This window comes from Sarcophilus harrisii, chromosome 2 (genome assembly GCF_902635505.1).
Source record: "Sarcophilus harrisii chromosome 2, mSarHar1.11, whole genome shotgun sequence".
NCBI lineage: Eukaryota > Metazoa > Chordata > Mammalia > Dasyuromorphia > Dasyuridae > Sarcophilus > Sarcophilus harrisii.
Window position 1 is genome coordinate 450,254,077 of NC_045427.1, and position 19,933 is coordinate 450,274,009.

Consider the following 19,933-nt stretch of genomic DNA (forward strand, 5'->3'; position numbering starts at 1 on the left):
CTTCAGACTGGTTCCAGACAAACACCAAGTGGGGAAATGCTGGGGCTAGCTGGAGCCTCAGCAAGAACCATAGAAACTTTCACCTCCCATACTGCTTACAGAATCTGGGGTCTGAGTCCAGAAAGACTAGGTGAACGTCTACTGAATAAAAATATCTGGCCCAGCTGTGCTGAAGAGACATGGCCCGGGGCAAGGAGGAGCCAGCACATCTGGCAAGTGCAGAGGCAGTGGGGGCAGCAGGAAGGTGGAAGTTTTGGTTTGAGATTCCAGATTAGCGGGGAAAACTGAAGTGAAACTCGAGGTGCTTACATTAATACTTCTCATAAAAAAAAACCCAAAATGATAACATATATTTTAACATATTTAACAGTATTGGACTACCTGCCATCTAGGGGATGGAGTGGGGGGATAATTTGCAACAGAAGGCTTTGCAAGGATCAGTGTTGAAAAATACATATGTTTTGTAAATAAAAAGCTTTAATTTAAAAAAAAAATGAACCAACAAAGAACAACTCAACCATAGAAACTTCCTATGGAAATAGTCCTTCAAAGGAGGACACTGAAATTTAAAAAAAGCTTTTTCTACCCCAAAGAATAATAAAGGGCTCCCTGCCCAGAGAGAATTTATAGAAGAACTCAAAAAATAATTTAAAAATCAAATGAGAGAGGTTTGGGAAAAACTAAAAATAAATAAATGGAAAAAATTCAAGAAAAAAACAAGATTATGAAAAAAAATTAACCATCTAGAAAAGGAAATATTCTTAATTTAAGAGATGAAAATAATTCCTTGAAAATTAGAATTGGGTAAGGGGAAGCCAGTGAAGTTATAAGAAACCCAGAAATAACAAAACAGAATATAAAGAATGAAAAAATACAGCAGAATATGAAATATCTTATAAGAAAAACAGCAGATCTGGAGAATAGATCAAGAAGAAAAAATATAAGAATAATCAGGCTACCTGAAATCTGTGACCAAAAAAAGAACCTTGACACAATAATGCAAGAAATAGTCCAATAAAATTGTCCTGGACTGATAAAACATGAGGAGAAAGTAGAAATAGCACTGATCACCACCCCAAACAAGAAAAAAAAAAAAAAAAAACAATCCAAATACACTGGAGTTACAATTAGAATTGTACAGGACTTTAAAAGTAGCCACAGTAAAAGACCCCAGACACTGGAATACTGGCAATATACTGGCAATCAGAAGAATTAGGCCTGTAGCCAAAAATACTATGTCTGGCAAAATTATCCATAATATCAAAAGAAAAGGACATTCAACAAACTTGCAGATTGTCAGGACTCTTTTCAACCAAACTTGAATGCAATAGAAAATTTAACATGTAAGAGCCAATATCAAAGATCAATTTCAAGGGACTTAACATGGACAGATTTTTTTTTTTAAACTTGGAAATGTATACTGTATGATTACGACTGATATCAGCAATTGGGTAGTTGAAGAGAAAGATTGGGGCAGAATTGAGTTGACTCTTTTTAAAAAACCATCTAGAAAATTGTTATGCAAATGAGATGCAGAGGAAGAGTAGACACAGAGGCATTAGAAGGGGGAGGAGAGGTCATAGTTCTGAAAACCTATTTACATTGGGAATGGGTTAAATAGGCAGCACTGGATATATATTCTGAAGGATATAGCACCCTCCAAAAATCTATAAAGAAATAAGAGGGGAGAAAGAAGAGAGAAACAAAGGGTAGGGGAAGAAGATAAGGGAGGGATCCATTGGGGTGGTGATGAGGTTAATAGCAGGACAAATTGAGGAGCAGAATTATAGCAGTCTTCTAAGAGTTAGCAGGGATATAAAAGAAGCGGTAGACTTATAGATTCAAACGAGAGAAATCTACACTATATGTCAACTATACTAATATTGTTTTAGATGCATGTTTACATACAGGTAAATGTGTATGTGTGATTGAGTATATGTAGATATGTATAAACGTTGATCTATATATATGTATATAGAAATATGTATATGTGAGTGGGTCCATGGGTAGGTGGGGATATGTATGTATGTATATATATATGGGGGAATCTGTGTATGCATACATGTGCATATGTATATATCTGTATATAGATAACAATTGTGCTTATCTATATATCTATGTTATCTATATATAGATAACATATCTGTGCTTAGCCTACTTGGGGGAGATGAGGGAGATGAAAGGACAAAAAAATAAAGTGGAAAAAAAAAGTGCTCAGTAGAGAGCAAAAGAATAACCTACAAGAAAGCAAAGATGGATACTCATGAATATAATTCTTTATACTGTAATACTATAGTATATATAGTATACTATACTATCCTTTCTTGAATTGGTAATTTATTGTTATATAATTTTGAATCCTCCTTGATATTCTGCTGGGCATTTGACAATATTCTGGTTTTTTTTTTTTTTTTTTTTTTTTTTTTTTTTTTTTTTTTTTTGGTTGTTGTTGTTGTTGTTGTTGTTGTTTTTAAAGAAGGCTGGAAAAATCAGGGTGGGAGAAGAGCAATTTATAGAAAGGCTTTGAACACCACACAGAGGACTGTGTTTTTCATCTGGGAGTTTATTGAGTAAAAAAGTAAGGAGGTAAGACCTGCAGTTTAGAAAAATGACTTTGATAACTGAATGGAGGATGAACTGATGGGGAGAGACTGAAGGAAGGGGGAGACCAATTAAGAGACTATATTAATAGTTCACATATGAGGTGGCAAGAGCTGGCACCAGGGTAGTGACAGAGGAGAGAAGGGGAAATAGACAAGTTATATTATGAAGATAAAGTTGACAGACTTGGGCAACAGATTGGATATGGGAGTAGGAGAAAGTAGGGAATTGAAAAGGACACCTAGGTTGTAAGCCTAGGTAACAGAAAGAATGGAGGTATCCTTAAAAGTAAAAGGGAGGTTAAGAAGAAGGAAAGGTTTTGGGGAAAACATAATGAGTTTAGCTTTGGACATGATGAGTTTAAAGAATCTACAAACATCCACCTTGAGATATCCAGTAGACAGTTGGAGATGTGAGTTTGAAGATTAGCAGAAAGATTAGAGCTTATAAGTAGATTTGAAAATCATCAATAAAGAAATGATAATTCAATACATGGTGGCTGATGAGATCATCAAGTGAACTAGTATAGAAGGAGAAGTGAAGGGCTAAGAGAGGCCTGTGGGACACTCACTGACTATTGGAATGATTTGGATGAAGATCCAGCTAAGGAGACTGGGAAGCAGTAGTCAGATAGGATAGGAGGAGATCCAGGAGAAAAGAATGTCACAAAAATCTGGAGAGAAAAGAGTACCAAGGGGAAAAGAGTAATAACAGTGGCAAAGACTGCAGAGAGGTTCAGAAGGATAAGAACTGAGAAAGGACTAGTAAATTTGACAGTTCAAGAAATTATTGGTAATTTTGAGGAGAGCAGTTTTGGTAGAGTCAGGAGGTTTGAAGCTGGAGTGCAAAGAATTGAGAGTCAGAGGAAAGGAAATGTCTACTATTGTAGACCGTTTTCTCAACGAGTTTAGCTAGCAAAGAGACGAGATACGGGATGATATTAGTGGGGAAGAATATATCAGAGCTTTTGAAGCTAAGAAGGGGGAGGGGAAGGAAAAGAAATAAGCATTTAGACAGCCAATATTATGTGGCTGGCTCTGTGCTAAGTGCTTTTTACAGTATTTTCTCATTTGATCCTCACAACAAACCTGCAAGGTTTATGCTATATTATTCTATTGTTGACTAGTCTAGAAAACTGAATCAAACAGGTTAAATCATTTGCCCAGGGTTACTCAGCTAGGAAGTGTCTGAGGCTGCTTTTGAACTCATTTACCTGACTTTAGGCCTGTTGTTCTATTCATTATGCCACTATTTGCATGATAAATGGGGGTGTTTGTAGATTGTAGGGAAGCAAACAATAGACATGGAGAGAAAAAATGAAAGTTAGGAGGTGGGTTTGATATAAGAGATACTCTGTTGCAGAGAATGGTGTAAAATGGGATCATCATTGCATATACAAGGGTTTACCTTGGAAAGGGGAAAGGCCACTTCATGCGAGGCAAGGGTGAAAGAAGAAATCATGGCAGAAGGCTTCTGGGTGATATATGATAAAGAGGAACAGAGAAGAGGTGAATAGCTTTATTTTTTCAATTTTTTAGTAAAATATGAGCAAAGATTGTCATCTTGGAGGGTGGTGGAGACAAAGAGTAAAGGGAGGATTGAATAGGTTTGGAAGAGCTATGATGATAAGTAGGAGAATGTTTTAGTCAAAGAAATATAAAAGTATTCCCTTTCTTCAGTGAGGGTCCAATTTAATTTATATAACATAAATTTATGGTGGACCAATTAGTACAATTTGCTGTTCCTTCAATTAGCACTTGATGGCTGTGGGTTTTGCCTCATCCTGATTGCCTTCCTCTGGGCCTGTTTTAATCTCTTTGTGTCTCATTCAAACTTGATAGTCAGTCCTGAATATGATACTCCACATTTAATGTACTAGAATAAGATAAAGGCTATACTTGCTGTACATTTCCTTAGAGAATCACAATTCACTGGATGATGGATGGAGAACATACCTTAAAGCTCTTCTAGTCTGGTCTCTTCATTTCACTGGTAAGAAAAGCCAGAAAGACTTACCCAAGGTCACATACCTAAAAGTGTCTTAGATCTTCTGGTTTTAAGATCAAGTGTTCTTTTTTTACTGTATCCTGCCTAATGAGGTATCTTTTTAAAGTGGGAGAATTCCTGACATCAAGTATAGATTTATGCATGAAGGATGCTGATTTTAGTTTGAATATACTGATTGCACAGATACCCACCTTGGTGAGATTGGATTGTATAGTGCATATTTTAATTTGAAAAATAGTTGGACATTTTTAGATATTCATTTAGATGTGGTTATGCAGGTTAAACATAACGTATGATCACTACTCCATTCATTGCTTCCAATTAAACCTTGCTTGTTAGTTTAACCTCTAGGTAATCCCATCAAACAATTGATGTCAAGGAAACACTGCCCATGGTGACTTCGGATGAGTGGCCATTAATTTTAATTGCCTTGATATTAAAGATTAAGAAGTATTGGGACTAGCAGAATGGAAACAATCTGATGTCAAGCAAATCTACTTGCTAAAGCTTCCCCAGGCTGCTGGTGATATTAAAATTTTACTGGGAGAATTAAATAAACCTTTATTAGCAATGGCTGTTGTGTGATTGGTCCAGGGGTGTGCATAAACAGAATTCTTACATATCTAGAGATGAGGCTGTTGATGTACTGAGATTCCTCAATTATGAAACTGTTAATAAAGCTGTAATCTGATTTTCCAGGCTAGGTTTCATTAATGTGTTATGGCTTCTTTCATTGTCAAGGTAATATTAAGTACAATATATTTCTATATACAACAGAGAATTGTTTAGAAAAAAAGTAAAAAAAATATGCCTTTGTTGTTGAATTTCAGATTGGGGGATTCACATTGTGATTAAGAAATGGTAAGTTATCTTTCAAACAGGACTTTATCCCTTTTGTAACATTCATATCTTATAATCCTTTGTGATCTCCTCAGTAGTTAAACTTTCTAAAAACATAGGTTTTCCCGCTCCAGACACACTAGAGAAATTATAGAGAGAAGATTCTTCTTTTCAGAAGAAGAGTCTAGTTTTGTCTTTTATCTTAAAAAAAAATGTTTTGTCAAAGATGAAGTGGACACCAACATTATTTGTTTAAGAAGCTTAACAGGAGATTATCCCATTACGGGTTATGATTAAGAACACTATTATAATTAGAATCATAAAATCTTTAAGTTGAAGGGAATATATTCTCTTATCAGTACAGGAATACCCTTTATTGTATATTGTTATTATTTTTATGACAATAATCTTTATCATATATGATAAAACAGATTAAATAAACATTTACAGAAATTTGAGACTACTTAACAAAACATTAGTAAAGATTGATCAGAGGTATTTGTATTTGTTAAATGTAAAAGTGGTTTATTTTTGGGTCAAGTCTGTGAAACACTTAATATCCAAGAGAATCATCAAAAGGCCCTTGTTGGATAATATCCATATGAACTCAACCACTAGCATTTCTGTAATAGAGCATTAAATAAAAATCAAATGAATTTGTTTAAAGAAACATGTGAGTTTATGATAACAAATCAGAATCAGATCATTGACACTCACTCTCTCGTTCTCTTTCTCTCTCTCTCTCTCTCTCTCTCTCTCTCTCTCTCTGTATATATGGAATATAAGTTATGGAAAGGTTAACTTTAACAAGTAGATAAATTATGGAAAGGTTAATGAATATTGTGCAGTGAAATGGCAAAATTTGTGAAAGATATTACTATTGGTTACTAAAAGATAGCATCCACCTTTAGTAAATTAGAAAGACAGAATAATTGTCTAACTTTTGTTTACCTAAAAAGATATGGATCTGGTGGTTACAATTATCCCATAGAAGCTCACTATCCTTTATAAACTTTGTTATTCAGTCATTTTTCAGTCATGCCTGACTTTTCATGACCCTATTTGGGGTTTTCTTGTCAAAGACACTGGAGTGGTTTGCCATTTCTTTCTCTATCTCATTATAAAGATGAGAAAACCGAAGCCAACAAGGTAATGTGACTTGCCCACAGTTACACAGCTATTCTCTGAAGCCACATTTGACTTAAAAAAGGTGAGTCTTCATGACTAGACTCAATTCTCTAGCCACTGTGCCTCCTAGATAGTCCAATTCTTTTATAAACTAACAAATGATAAAGCCTTATACTACAAATACAAACCTCAAAGTATCCTTATATTAAACTGATTAATTATCTTGGAATTAGAGCACAACTGTTGATTATAGCCACCCAGACATAACAGTGATCCATGAAAATAATAAAAAACATTCTTAGTAGATATTATCATATCAAATATTTGTAAACTTCCAAATGCTATAGAATTTTCTCATATTTATGACTTAGCTAAAGAAGTAAAATCATGTGAAAATAGGATGAAGAATATATCATTCATGTTGCTACTGGAATTTTCTTAAATTTGTTGTATTGTTTTCTGCTAGATGAGTCATCAAGCTCAACATTTCCAGTGAAGGAGAAAGTTTGTTATTTTTCTTAACATTGTTGAAGAGCTACACCCCCCCCCCCCCCCCCACACACACACACACACACTTTGCTGGGGCAATTTGAATTCAAGTCCTCCTGACTTCAGGACTGACACTATCTACTACACTATCTAGCTGCCCCTTGAACTCCATTTTTTAGGAAATTATTCTCTGTATAGAACTAAAATCTGATTCTCTATAACTTTTACTATCCTTTGTGGAGCACCAAAGAATAATTCTTCCTTTCTCATGACATTCTTCAAAATAAAAAAACAATCATATTTTTCTTAGGTTTTTTTCATCTTTAAACTAAGCATTTCCAATTCATGTAATTGGTCTTTGTATCAGTTTCTTTATCAGCCATGAATGACCAACCACAATCTAGTTTAACATCCCTGTTAAAGTGCGATAGGCAGTGTTGGACATAATATCCCAAATTTGGATGGGTAATTACAGTAAATATATGCCCTCCCCCCAAAACTCTAGACACCAGTTCTATAAGTTTTTTCATTTTAGTTTTTTCATATTACTTTTTCTCTTCTCTTTTAAAATTGATACCTTTTATGTTATTTTTACTTGGTTTTTTTTTCATAACAAATTTACGCCTGGCCCCCCAAAATCAAACCCTACTTTGCAACAAAGAAAATAGTTGGGCAAACCTGACTGACAAATAAAATCATGTGTGAGTATATATGAAGTTTTCCACACCTGTAGTTTCAAATTCTCTCAGAAAGCTTTTTTTTCATCCTTTGTCCTGCAAGACAAGAATTGTTCATTGCAATGAATTTAAATTTGTCTTTTAATGTTGTTTTCCTTTACAGTATTTTCTTGGTTCTGCATCTTTTTCTTATACAAGTCTTCTGAATCCTCATGATCATTATTCCATGGCAAAACAATATTCCATTAATTTTTAAATAGCAAAATTTTTTCAGCTTTAATTTTTTGATGGGTTTCAACTTTTTCATTTTTACTACCACAAGAATTGTACTATTAATAATTTCTTCTATATTTAGGATCTTTTGCTTTTGTCATTAATCTTATTGGAGTACGTGCCAAAAAGTGAGATGGTGAGGTTCAAAAGTATTAATATTTTCATGACTTTTCATATCATTCCAAATTGTTTTCCAGAATGATTGGATTAATTATAGCTACAACAATATATTATTTCTATCTATTTTTTTTATCATCTTTGTCAGTTTGCTAGTTCTAAGGCAGAAGTTTCACAATTGTTTTAATTCACATTCTTCTTCACATTTCTTTTGTTATTAATGGCTTGAATCATTTTTCCATATGGTTGTTGATGATTTTCATTTCTTCTGAAAACTATTTATATCCTTTGACCATTTGCCTCTTGGGGAATGACTAGTTATTATTATATATTTGTGTCCATTCCCTACATATCTAGGAAGTCAGGCTTATGTCAAGAGTTATTTGATATAAAGATTTTTCTTTATAAATAATATTATCATTTTAGTATACACTGTTCTCTTAGTTCTGCTCATTTCATTCATTATCAGTTATGTCTTTGTAGGTTTCTCTGAAACCATTCCCTCTATAATTTTCTACAACACAATACTCTTACATCACATTTATATACTGTAAATTGTTTAACCATTTTCCAATTGATAGATACTCCTTCAGTTTCCAATTCTTTTCCATTATTAAAAGAAAAATGAATATTTTTGTGCAACCTTATTTAGAGTTTCTTTTGCTTAAGACTAATCTTTACCTTAGTTTCTTTTTCCCTCTCAACTTCTTTTCCTCTTATTCTCATTCATTGAAATGTCTTTTTATATCCAACTCTGTATGTATCCTTTCCTTCTTCGACCAGTTTATATGAGAGTGAGATTCAAGTGTCAGCCACTCTACCCATCCCTTGCTTCTTATTGTACAGATTTATATTTTTACTTCCTATTAATGTTGAGATAATTTTCCCTGTTTTTTTCTCCTTCCTCTAGTGTGTTCTTCCTTTCTATTCTCCTTTTAAGATTCTCAGGATATAACAAAACTACCCCTAGGTTATCTGTCAAATATCTAGACTTCCTCTGTGATCCTTGATGTTTGGATTTACAGAAGGCACATATATTGTCTCCCCATATTAGAATGAATCTATTTTAAATCCCTTATGAGTCACTTTGTTTACCTTTTTATGATTCTCTTGGCTCATGTCTTTGCATTTCAGAGTTTCTATACAACTCTGGTCTTTTCATCAGTAATATTTGGAGGTCATCTATTTTATTTAAGGTCCATTATTTTCCTTTATAGAATTATATTCAGTTTTTGTGAATAAGTTAGTCTTGATGATAAATCCATAGATTTTACATTCTAGTATATTGTATTCTAAGTTTCCCCTTCTTTTATGGTGGTAGTGCTAAATCATGTGTGATCCTGACTATGGCTCTTCAATACTTGAATTCTTTCCTTCTTTTTAGCTATTTCCAGGGGTTTTTGTTTTTGTTTTTTACCCAGAAACTTTGGATTTGGGCTGTTATGTTCCTAAGAATTTTCATTTTGGGTTTTTGTTTTGTTTTGTTTTTCCCAGAGATGGCCAGTGGATACCTTCTATTTTTATTTTACCTTCTGATTCTAAGAGATCCGAGATGTTTTCTTTTAAGATTTCTTGATGTATAATGTTTAAGCTCTTTCTATATAGTCATTTTTCTCTTAGAGCTGTTTTCTGGATCAGCTATTTTTGCTATGAGAGTTTATAATTTCTTCTTTTTTTTAGTCTTTTGACTTTGTTTTAATATTTCTTGTTGTCTCATGGAGTCATTAGCTTTTATCCATTTTAATTTGCAGGGAATTTGTTGCTTGGGCAAGGTTTTGTACTTCTTTTTAAAAATTGTTAATTGGCTTTCTGATTCTTTCTTCTATAGCTCTCATTTCTTTTCCATTTTTCCCCCTCTTTTGTTCTCATTTTATTTATAAAAGCACTGATATGAGTGCACCCTTGGCCATATTCCATCTGTAGATCTGTCTGTGCTGACTAAAAAAAATTTCACTTTTTTTTTTCTTCTTCTGTTTCCTAAAGTTTCTCAAAGTAAAGTAGCTATGTAACATTTATTTGGGATTTATGGAATTAATTTATATCCCTTTATATTTTCCCACATGAATTGTTATCAACTGAGTTTCATTTTGGTTAATTGGTTAAAACTTTTAATTATGATATGCAATGTTTTAGCAGTCTCTACCAGATTTTGGGAGGTAATTTTCAGGTTTATAAAGCATGGCATATATTTTATGTTTTTTGACAAATGTTCAAGAAAATGGAATCCTTGGAATACACCATTTAAAATTTTTTTCTATGTTGAAATTTCTCCACTAATCAACACCCTTTTCTATATTAATCAGTGCCTGATGAGGACCAATTAAAGGAGCTAGATGATGTTTAACCTGGAGAAGAGAAGACTTAGGGTAGTTGTAATTGCTAAGTATTTGAAGGACTGCCATGTAGAACTAAATTTCTTCTTCTTGTACTCAGAAGCTAAAAATAGGAGCAACTGACAGAAGCTGCTAAGAGGAAGACTTCAGAAACTTTAACAAAAATAACTTCCCAACTTTTACAGCTATTCAAAAGTGGCATGGGCTGCCTCAAGAGATAGAACATTTCTACTCATTGGAATTTTTCAAGCAGAGGTTAGTTGAATTTTTGTCAGCAATATCATGAACAGGATTCTTGGTGCTATATGAATGGCACTATATAGCCTCCAAGTTCCTTTCAAATTTAGATTCTCCGATGCTGGATCTTTCTGTTTAACCATCTATAATTATACCTAACTGTGTTTTCATCCACATATTTATAAATTCTGCCCTTAAATATATAGAGCGGTTTTTATTAAATGTCTTGGAGAAATTATGCTAAACCATATCTTGGGCACACCGAGCTCAAGTCTAGCAATTCTATTTGAAAGAGAAAATCAGGTATGTTTAAATTGTTATTAGTAAAGTCAAGCTGGCTTCTAATGATCTTGATCTACTTTTTAAATGTCCACCAACCATCTGTTATGCTATTTTTGAATCTTTCTGAGTTCAGTCTATACTTACTAAAATTTAACTGTTATATTTTGGGGAAGAAATAAAATATTTGTCAACATCTCCAGTATTGTAGCACCTTTCTTCTCTTCTAAGATTTTTCAAATATTACTTTCTGTCTTTTGTTAACATTATGCTGTCTTCTCTAAGGAAATTTCATCTCCCTTATTTATCTTCATACTCCAAAAACAAATTTAAGAAATACTGAAGCTGGGAAAGCTAGCCCTGGAGTCAGAAGTACCTGAATTCAATAATGACTTCAGCCATTTAACACGCTGTGTGACCCTGGACAAGTCACTTAAGCCCAACTACCTAGCCAAAAAAAGAAAAGAAAAGAAAAAGAATTACTTAAATAGATTTGTGATCTCATTGACAAGGTCATTTTTGCCTTTGGTTCAGGACCATACATAATTTCTCATTCTATGCAACTTTTGCCCATGTATTTAAATAAGTCTTCCCAAGAATAATGAAATGATTCATGTGCATGTAATATTTTAAGGTTTGAAATATCCTTTGTTCAAAGTAATGTTATAAAGCAGATAATGCAGATGTTATTTTAAATATTAGGAAATTGATAACTCCTAAATATGAAGTGACTTAACTATAATTAGAAAATATATAAGGCAGGGCTTCAAAGTCTCCTCACTTCAAGTCCAGCATTGTTTTTTTTTTGTTTGTTTTTTTGTTTTTTTTTATTTAATAGCCTTTTATTTACAGGATATATGCATGGGTAACTTTACAGCATTAACAATTGCCAAACCTCTTGTTCCAATTTTTTACCTCTTACCCCCCCACCCCCTCCCCTAGATGGCAGGATGATCAGTAGATATTAAATATATTAAAATATAAATTAGATACACAATAAGTACATGACCAAAATGTTATTTTGCTGTACAAAAAGAATCAAACTCTGAAATATTGTACAATTAGCTTCTGAAGGAAATCAAAAATGCAGGTGTGCATAAATATAGGGATTGGGAATTCAATGTAATGGTTTTTAGTCATCTCCCAGAGTTCTTTTTCTGGGCATAGCTGGTTCAGTTCATTACTGCTCCATTGGAAATGATTTGATTGATCTCGTTGCTGAGGATGGCCTGGTCCATCAGAACTGGTCATCATATAGTATTGTTGTTGAAGTATATAATGATCTCCTGGTCCTGCTCATTTCACTCACCAGCATTGTTTTCATGAGATCTCTCTCTATTTTATTTTCTATATAATACATACAGATATATATATATATATATATACATACATATATATACACACACATATACACATATATGTATATATATATTTTTTCATTCTCTCACACAGACATATATATATATATATATACATATATTTTCATTCTCTTAAACACACATACATATATATGTATGTATATGTCCCAATGCAACATTTGGGTTGTCCATATTTTATCCCTCACTTTTGCTATATGATTAGTCCATTCCCTTTCTAAAATCATACATATTCTTCATGATGTCTTATATTTAGCATATAAGTCATCAATTGGGGATACAGTATAGCCTACATCCAGTTACCTTTAATTTTTCCATTGCCTTTTTGGTTACCTGGAGTTTTGATTCTTTTTACATAACTATCTCAGAAGACTATATAATTTCTTCCCCTATAATTTTGCGTTGTTTTTTGAATGCTGTGCTTCAGTTTATTCTGGGCTTGAGACTTCCAAAAATCTTAAAGGTCTACATCATCCTTCTCAATTCATTCTTTGCTATATGCCTTTCTTGACCCTCTACAAACAGTACTCTATATAGATTATTGGTTTCTTTAGAACTATAAGTCCAATAGTTTTTAGTAAGCATCTTTTGTACTATGATAAGTGTTGGTGAAAAGTTTAAACATTGTTTAAATGTTAAAAATTTTCATCCTCTAGCTCTAATCCATCTTGCCAGATTTATTTTACTCTCTTTACGGTTCTAGTTCCAACCCAGAACTCTATATCCTATTCAAAATAGTTAATTTTTGATTTCCCACAGGTAGTTAAAACCCATTTGTGTTATGGTCCCTGTCTAGAATGTTTTGTTCTTTTCATTTCCATGTTATGAAATCTGTAGTTTTAATTCAAGTCTCAGCTCAAGCGCTACTACTAGTATGAATCATTCTTTGTTCCCTCCCCCAGTTCTTAGTGTTCTTCTCTACCCCAAAATATTCTGTATTGATTCTGTGTTTATTGTATATTTGTGTACGTGTTGTATACTGCCAGAAAATATACTCTCCTTTGGGATGGGGGAAGTATTTTCAGTTTTTGCCTTAGTTTCCCTAACACCTAGTACCAACGCTTAGAACATAATACTTAATAAACACTTAATAAATGCTTATTGAATTGAACAGTACAAATTTTCTCAAGAATCTTGCTACAGAGTATTTTCTGTTATTTTTTTCTTTTTATGATTATTTAGGATCATCTAATCAGAATTTCATTTTGAAGGGATATTAATTCTTCTTGATCTATATTTTCTTTTAGAGTGTGTCCATGACAACATATCTACCTTAAAGATATACCTTTTGTTTTTATATCATATTCTTTTCTGAATTAATTTTTCTTCAGTTTATCACATTCATTCCTCTCCATCTCTTCTAAGAAAGATTTTAAATGAAAGTGGTGAAATAGAATAATTCAACAAAACTAATTACTACATTACCCATAACTAAGGGTTTGCAACAATCCACATCCATAGACACCCACCTCTGGAATCAAGATTGATTGTTAAAATTATGCATTGTTTAATTTCCATGTTTTGTTGTTGTTGTTGTTTTCCTTTTATGATATTACAATAATTATACATATATATGTATATACATATATACATACAGTCTTCTTTCTGGTTCTGCTTACTTTTTATTCTGCCTTATTTCATATAAGTCTTTTAATTCTCTGAATTCTTAGTTTTTGTTTTTTTTATAATATAGAAAATATGCATTTACATATATACATATATTTTGGCTAGTCCTCCCCATTCAATGGCCACTTCTTTTTCTAGTTCTTTGCTACCATATAAGTGCTGTTATGAATATTATGGTGTATATAGAAATTTTCTGTCTTTGAAATCTGTATAGTATATGCTTGGCAGCATTATCTCTGGGTTAAAGGAATATTTAACTTTTCCTGAACTTGAAAAAAAATTTTTTTTTAAATTTAATAGCCTTTTATTTACAGGTTATATGTATGGGTAACTTTACAGCATTAACAATTGCCAAACCCAATTGTTAATGCTGTAAAGTTACCTATGCAAATAAAAGGCTATTAAATAAATAAATAAATTAAAAATTTTTTTCATGTCTGGATTGTGAAGGACATGAATAAGTTGTAAAGCACAAAAAAAAAAAAAAAAAAAAAAAAGCAATTGCCAAACCTCTTGTTCCAATTTTTCACTTCTTACCCCCCACTCCCTCCCCCAGATGGCAGGATGACCAGTAGATGTTAAATATATTAAAATATAAATTAGATACACAATAAGTATACATGACCAAACCATTATTTTGCTGTACAAAAAGAATCAGACTCTGAAATATTGTACAATTAGCTTGTGAAGGAAATCAAAAATGCAGGTGGGCATAAAAATAGGGATTGGCAATTCAATGTAATGTTTTTTAGTCATCTCCCAGAGTTCTTTCTCTGGGCATAGCTGGTTCAGTTCATTACTGCTCCATTGGAAATGATTTGGTTGATCTCCTTGCTGAGGATGGCCAGGTCCATCAGAACTGGTCATCATATAGTATTGTTGTTGAAGTATATAATGATCTCCTGATCCTGCTCATTTCACTCAGCATCAGTTCATGTAAGTCTCTCCAGGCCTTTCTGAAATCATCCTGTTGGTCATTTCTTACAGAACAATAATATTCCATAATATTCATATACCACAATTTATTCAGCTCATTCTCCAACTGATGGGCATCCATTCTGTTTCAGTTTCTAGCCACTACAAAGAGGGCTGCCACAAACATTACGTGCACATACAGGTCCTTTCCTTCTTTATGATCTCTTTGGGATATAAGCCCAGTAGTAACACTGCTGGATCAAAGGGTATGCACAGTTTGATAACTTTTTGAGCATAGTTCCAAACTGCTCTCCAGAATGGTTGGATTCGTTCACAACTCCACCAACAATGCATCAATGTCCCAGTTTTCTTGCATCCCCTCCAACAATCATCATTATTTTTGAAAAAAAATTTTTTTGCTTTTCCATAATCTAGGGCAGAGGTGTGGATCACATGTAGGCCACAATACTCCTGAGTGTAACACAAGCCAGATTAAAATGTAACTGCCAAATATTCAACAACATAGATAAAAAACATAACTTAATATTAACATGTGGTTTTCTAAGTGATTATGTGGCTTGGGATTATGGGATTTTTATGAATGGCTTTGTGGCTATTTAAATTTGAGTTTGACCCCATTGCTCTAGGATATATTAATTGCATAGGTATGAGATTGGAGAGATATGTCTAGAAAATTAGTTTGTGTGGGGAAGTAAGTCTTGGGATTTTTGTTAACTATTAGCTTAATAAAGTTAAAAAAAATAAATTAAAGTTAAATAAAAGTATGCTTCAACCTGTATTCAGACACAATCAGTTCTTTCTCTGGGTATGGATAGTACTTTTTATCAAGAGTCTTTCAGGGTAGTCTTGGATCCTTGTATTGCTAAGAATAGCAAACTCATGCACAATTGATCATCCCACAGCATTGTTATTACTTGTGCCCAGTACATTTTACTTTATATGAGCTCATAAAAGACTTTCAAGTTTTTCTCAGAGCATTTTGCTCATCTTAATATAATTGCATTAATGCAGAAATCCAGAAAGTTAAATTTGGGGGAAGCTCTAATTGTTAGGAAGTTCATGCTCATGATTAAGTAATCAGTAAACATTGTGTTGTGTCTAGAATGAAGGGTTGCAGGGGTGATAGGTTTATTATATTCTTCTTGGTCAGACAACATATGAAGTATTGTGTCTTTTTATATGTACTGTATTTAGAAGGGATTTTAACAAGGCTGGGAGGTAACCAGAGTGGTGAAAGGACTTAAAATAACCCATATGAGCACCAGTGAAAAAACTAGGAATATTCAGTCTGCAGAAAAGATTACAAACAGCACAGAGGTTAAAAGGGCTTCACTGAGACCTATAGAGAAAAGTAACAAAAAGTGAAAGGATGTTACCAGAATTTGGTTTGCTAAGGAAACAATAATTTTTCAGCATTGACAATTGCAAAACCTTTTATTCCAACATTTCCCCTCCCTTCCCCCCACCCCTTCCCCAGATGGCAGGTTGACCAATACATGTTAAATATGTTAAAGTATAAGTTAAATACAATATAAGTATACATGTCTTAACAGTTATTTTGCTGTACAAAAAGAGTCGGACTTTGAAATAGTGTACTATTGGCCTGTGAAGGAAATCAAAAATGCAGGCAGACAAAAATAGAGGGATTGGGAATTCTATGTAGTGGTTCATAGTCATCTCCCAGAGTACTTTCGCTGGGTGTAGCTGGTTCAGTTCATTACTGCTCTGTTGGAACTGATTTGGTTCATCTCATTGCTGAAGAGGGCCACGTCCATCAGAATTAATCATCATATAGTATTGTTGTTGAAGTATATAATGATCTTCTGGTTCTGCTCATTTCACTCAGCATCAGTTCATGTAAGTCTCTCCAGGCTTTTCTGAAATCATTCTGCTGGTCATTTCTTACAGAACAATAATATTCCATAATATTCATATGCCACAATTTATTCAACCGTTCTCCAACTGATGGGCATCCACTCAGTTTCCAGTTTCTGGCCACTGCAAAAAGGGCTGCCACAAACATTCTTGCATATACAGGTCCCTTTCCCTTCTTTAAGATCTCTCTGGGATATAAGCCCAGTAGTAACACTGCTGGATAAAGGGTATGCACTGTTTGATAACTTTTTGAGCATAGTTCCAAATTGCTCTCCAGAATGGCTGAATGTATTCACAATTCCACTAACAATGTATCAGTGTCCCAGTTTTCCCACATCCCCTCCAACATTAAAAGAAACAATTCTTTTTTTAAAAAATTTATTTATTATTTTTTTTATTATAACTTTTTATTGACAGAGCCCATGCCTGGGTAATTTTTTTACAACATTATTCCTTGCACTCACTTCTGTTCCGATTTTTCCCCTCTCTCCCTTCACCCCCTCCCCCAGATGGCAAGCAGTCCTATACAAGTTAAATATGTCACAGTGTATCCTAGATACAATATTTGTGTGCAGAACCGAACAGTTCTCTTGTTGCACAGGAAGAATTGAATTCAGAAGGTAAAAATAACCTGGGAAGAAAGACAAAAATGCAAGCAGTTTACATTCATTTCCCAGTGTTCTTTCTTTGGGATGTAGCTGCTTCTGTCCATCCTTGATCAATTGAAACTGAGTTAGATCTCTTTGTCAAGGAAATCCTCTTCCATCAGAATACATCCTCAGACAGTATCATTGAGGTATTTAATGATCTCCTGATTCTACTCATTTCACTTAGCATCAGTTCATGTAAGTCTCTCCAATCCTCTCTGTATTCATCCTGCTGGTCATTTCTTACAGAACAATAATATTCCATAACATTCATATATAACAATTTACTCAACCATTCTCCAATTGATGGGCATCCATTCATTTTCCAGCTTCTAGCCATTACAAACAGGGCTGCCACAAACATTTTGGCACATACAGGTCCCTTTAAAGGAAACAATTCTTAACAATTAACAGTTATTCTTAACAACCCAAGATAGGCTTTCTTAGAGAAAAGTGAATTCTTCATAACTGATGCTTTCAAGTGACATGACTATTTTAAGGGATGCTATTGATGGAAATACTTTAAGATTTGGACTAGATGACCTTTGAATTGTCTTTGAACAGCAAGTTCTTGATCTTATGATCTCCACTGATATCAAGTGTTCTCTTTCTTCATTATTAGGAACTCTTAAGGTAATAAGTTCACTTTATTATCATCATTTACCTGTCACAGAGATGGAAGCTATTTTAAAGTGGCTACTTAGTGATCTAAGTGAAGGCAGTGGTGGAAAACGTATTAATATAAATACATTATTTTTTAAAAAACAAACAAACCTGGGGCATGACATAATTTTTAGTTGATCATCACAGTTTTGGTTTCAATAGCTAGGGGTCAAATTTGATGCACACTTCCTGCCTTCTAGCTCTTTGGCAATCACATATCACCTATCATCCTTCAAGTTAGCAGACACCAGATGAATGTTACTGTTGAAGGACATCCCTGAAGAATAAAATAATAATAGATCAGGAATTTCTGGAAATCGACTAAGAACATCCTCTACTGCATTTTTCCCTCCTAATTTTCATTTTTTTTTCATTCTGAAATTAGGTGTATCAGAGAGGGTATAGTGTTTGTCTTAGTAGGTATTGGTCACCAAGATAGGAATAATTCATTTGGATGAATTCAGTAGCATAAAATATGAACTGAAGCAGCAAGGCAAACTTTGCCAGGAGCCTATGTTTCTTGTGGAAGCACAAGCTCCACAGAAGTCAGAAAGGTGTTTGGTATCCAAGCCAATTAAAGACTTGGCAGATATGACCAATAAGTATGCCAGGTGGTATGAATTAGGTTGGGGGTTTTCAACCACTCCTTTGTTTCTTCCCGGGGACCCTTAACTGTCATATGGTAATAACTTAACTCACCAGTGAGCTGGGTTAGTATTAGAACAGTGACCCTATTCCAGTATCCCAGTGTATACTCCTTGGAGAAATCTATTAAGGAATTAAAGAAATGTATTTTTAAACTATTACTTTAAAAAAACAGGAAGGCAGGTCTTTTTATATATAAAATGTGTATTTAAAAAAATACTGTGTGGGTTTTGGCTTCTCTACATCACTGATCTGCAGGTGCTTAAATACTCTCTCGTAATCCTGTAAGGCATGAGTCTCTGCTGTGAAAATGATGATGGTGGAAATGTTCCTGCTACCTGGGGCATCTTGGAAGCTTTAAGGGTGTGGTACTGGCTGACATCATGCAGGTGGCATAGCAAACTACAGAAATATGAGTGGTTCTTCTGTTTCAGTATCCAGCTCTACTGGAATTACTTCAGTTTTTAAGTTGTGACGTTTGCATAGGATAACAGGGAGAGCCTGAGAGCTGTGTTGGCAGTCATACAATATCTTCAAAGAGAAGACAAAGTGACTTTTCAACCATTATTCATTTATATTATTCCTTTTATTTTCGGTGGAACAAACATGATTCTTAGCTATACTATTGCCAAGGTAGTTCCAGCCCAGAAATAAAGAACAATTTATTCTTTTCCAAATATCTCTTACTCTTTTTCTTCAAAACTTCACAAGACCTGAATTTTATCAGGGCAGGTCACAGACCTTCCATGCCTTAGAAGTCAGTTTCATGTGTTGCTGTGGCTGCAGTATTTCATCCTCTGGTGACAATGCTTATTATGGGGATGATCTCCCCCACACTCAGTGAGGTGCTCAGAGGGCAGGCCTACAAACTGTCCATCAGCAGGCTTATCCTTGAAGCCTTTTCAGCTTCATTGAATTTATAAGAGTCTATATTTCATGAGCATGGCCCTCAAAAACCCAGAGTCTCCTCTATACCTCAGTGAGGCACTTTGAAAGGAGAATTTTAATGAAAGAATTCTTTTAAAAAAAAAAATATATATATATATATGTGTGTGTGTGTGTATTTATTTATTTTAAAAATCCAACCAGAAATTATTAAGTGCCTACAGTATACAGATTATGGTATCAAATATTTCCCCCCTTGTATCCTCACCCTAACTTGTTTATCCCTTTCAGGTGCTTTG

At 33.8% G+C, this 19,933-nt stretch overlaps 1 protein-coding gene across 2 annotated transcripts in view; it reads left to right on the plus strand.

Annotated features, from left to right (window-relative positions):
* Positions 1-19,933, plus strand: part of PBX3 (PBX homeobox 3) — a 281,962-nt gene that overhangs the window by 251,154 nt on the left and 10,875 nt on the right. The gene's annotated exons all lie outside the window — the stretch shown is intronic.